A 3344-nucleotide genomic window follows, 5' to 3' on the forward strand; every position below is an offset into this window, starting at 1 on the left:
AAGGAAATCATTTACCATTGGCCGGCGGCAACACACACCAACCAATAGAAACGTAGCAAGAGGCGAGTCCTGCCACAATACCTTCTGGGAATTGTAGTTCTTTGTCTAAGACTTGTCTAAGCTGCCAAACAGGCAGAAGGATTAATCTAATTGGTTCTGGTGGTTTTTATCTGAGATAATCCGAAGAGCTGAGGTACGCTGGTACCCAGAGTCTCAGGGTCTATGGAGAAACCAACTCTCTGTCTCCCAGTGATGTTGCCATCTATCCCTACCTTCAATCATTCTGATACTGTGGCTATTTCCCAGAAACGAGGCATAACAGTGAATTCTAGCCTGGCTTCTGTTTTGGCTTCTAACCTGGCTTCTATTTGGGTTTTGGCCTTTGTTCTCGAAAGCCCCTGTAGGCACTAGAGCTCTCATTTTCATATTTCTATTCCAAAAGAGACACTGAAGTGTGGGTAGCAGCACACATACCATCATTTTAACCCCAAATCTGACAATTCTCCCAGAATTCACTGATCCTGAATACTGTTTGGATACAAAAGGAAATAAGGAGAAAACAGAAGCTGAGCATGGCACCACGCCCTTAGTGCCAGCACTCAGAAGGCAGAGGCAGCTGGGTCTCTGAGTTTAAGCCTGGTCTACAGAGTGAGTTCCAGGACAGCCAGGAGGACTACACAGAGAAACTCTGTCTAAAAAACACAAAACACAAAAACAAAAACAAAGAAACAAAACAAACAAACAAACAAAACAGAGGAAATATGGGTTAAGATTATTGGGTGTCTCAAAAACTGTTTAAGAAGGCCTCGGGGGCTGGTGAGATGGCTCAGTGGGTAAGAGCACCCGACTGCTCTTCCGAAGGTCCGAAGTTCAAATCCCAGCAACCACATGGTGGCTCACAACCATCCGTAATGAGATCTGACTCCCTCTTCTGGAGTGTCTGAAGACAGCTACAGTGTCCTTACATATAATAATAAATAAATCTAAAAAAAAAAAAAAAAAAGAAGGCCTCGGGATCAAATGTGGTATTGTGGCTAAGACCATTCTGCACATTTGGAGGCAGAGCTTTATCACCCCTCTTTTTCTTGGCTCCCAATCTCATATCCCAAGGAGATAGGTCAGCCTGTTTCTTCAAATTCTGTCTATATTCCCCAACCCATTCCTCTTCTGTCCCACATTCCTCTTTGTACAGCTATGAAAGCACTCTACACTGAACTACAGCCCCCTCCCTGAGCTACCTTTTGACTGAGAATCAGGATAAATATTGAGAAAACAGTCCACATGGGCTCTAAAACTGGCCTTGTAGACATGTAGGAGACTAATAGGATCCTGGGTACCTGGAGCACGCTATGAACAGGGAGAGTATAGCTGGAGTACGGCCAAATCACATCCTTCTAAGATGGGTACTGCCTATGGTCTTCCTCCATCTCTCTCTACACACACACACCCATTTTTATTCTGCTCTTTTGTGCCTTCCCAGGGGATACTATTCGAGAATGGTATTTATACAAAATAGCTGCCAAGAATGTGGAGCCAAATCTTCCAAAGCAGGAAGGAAGGAGTTCTCAGACTCCTGATTCATAACCTTCAGACTCCCCCTCCAAACAGACCTGCACTCCATACTGCCACATTTGCCCGTGGTGAGCCCCCTACTCCTTTCCTGTTACACAGCCCAATACCCTACCACCACCATCACCATCATAAATTGTTTCTGGATACAGCTGCTCTTTCCCTACCCCTCAGAGCTCAAACGGCCCCTCTTGGAAACAGGCTGTCAATTCTGTGAGTGCTCCTTATTGAATTAGTGAGTGTTGGTCCACCCATATGGGAGGGGGTGGAGATATTTAGGCCTGGGGATGGTTAGACTCAGAGCTCAAATCCTTCCCTCTGGCACAAATCCTGGCAGATTTCTGAGAGGGAGGGTGCCCCGCCTCCACCCTTCCTAATGCTGAGAGGCAGCAGCTTTTGGTATTGAGCCATCTGCCTTCCCTGGTCCCCGACTCCTCACCAGCCGCCCAGGCTTCAGGCTTGGCAGAGTTTCCTCAAGGACTCAACTGTATGTACAAGGACTACCTCAGCCTCTGGGCAAGGACCATCACCGAATTCTCTACTTTGACCTTCCTGCTTCTCTGGTCTGCAAATATCAGAGCTGCTAGCCTTTCTCTAACCCGCCTCCTTCTCCCTCCTGGGAACCCTTTTAAGCTCTCTGATTTACCTACCACACACGAAAGACTTTATGATAATGCTCCCAAGAATGAGAGAAAAGATGCTATGTTCCCTTTGGGGTGTATGCAACATGCCTCCCCCTCCTCTCAAGCTCCCCCACCTGCCTCGACTTACTCCACTGTCTCTAGCTGTTCCTCAGAAGCTGGGCTCCCACTTCCTAGTTCTGGGCCCCAGTATCTTTACCATTTATTAATTTATTTTATTATTTATGTGTAGTGTGTGTGCGTGTATGATCATGAGTGTGTGTATGGGTGTGCATGTATGTGCATATGCACACGTGCAAGCCAGAGATTGACTCCTGTTATCCTTAATTGTTCTCTACCCAATTTTTTGAGACAGAGTCTGCTTCTGAACTTGGAGGTCACCGCATTGATTTGACTAGATAGCTGGCCAGTGGGCTCTGGGGATCCACCTGATTCCACCACTACCACTCCCCCAGCACTGGGCTTATAGATGTGAGCTGCTACTTATGGGTACTGCTCAGGTTCTTGTAAGCAAGCACTTTACTGACTGAGCCATCTTCCTATCTCCCCTCCCTTTTGGCGACAAGATTTCTCTGTGTAGTCCTGGCTGTCCTGAAGCTCACTCTGTAGATCAGGCTATCCTTGAACTCAGAAATTCACCTGCCTCTGCCTCCCTAGTACTGGGATTAAAGGCATGCACCACCTCAGGGCTTCTATCCTTTAAAAAAATTCTTTTTTGAAACATTGTATAGCTCAAGCTAGTCTGAAACTTGCAGTGTAGCAGGTTAGCTTCAAACTCTTGCCTCCCCAGGCAGTGGCAACAGATTTCTGGTAGCACTTGGGAGGCAAAGTCTGGTGGATTTCTGAGTTCCAGGCCAGCCTGGTCTACAGAGTGAGTTCCAGGACAGCCAAGACTACACAGAAACCCTGTCTCAAAAAAACAAAAACAAAACAAACAAACAAAACAAAAAAACAAAAAACAAACTCTTGCTTCAGCTTCCTTGGTAATAGAATTATAGGCTTGCATTACCACACTAAGCAACATCTTCAACATAGTGGATGGTCTAGCTGGAGAAGGAGAGTAGCTGGAGAGGATGAGTAGCTGAAGAAGAGGAGTAGCTGGAGAAGAGGAGCACAGAGAAGCCAACAGGTTAA

This window comes from Mus musculus, chromosome 11 (assembly GCF_000001635.26).
Source record: "Mus musculus strain C57BL/6J chromosome 11, GRCm38.p6 C57BL/6J".
NCBI classification, from domain to species: Eukaryota; Metazoa; Chordata; class Mammalia; order Rodentia; family Muridae; genus Mus; species Mus musculus.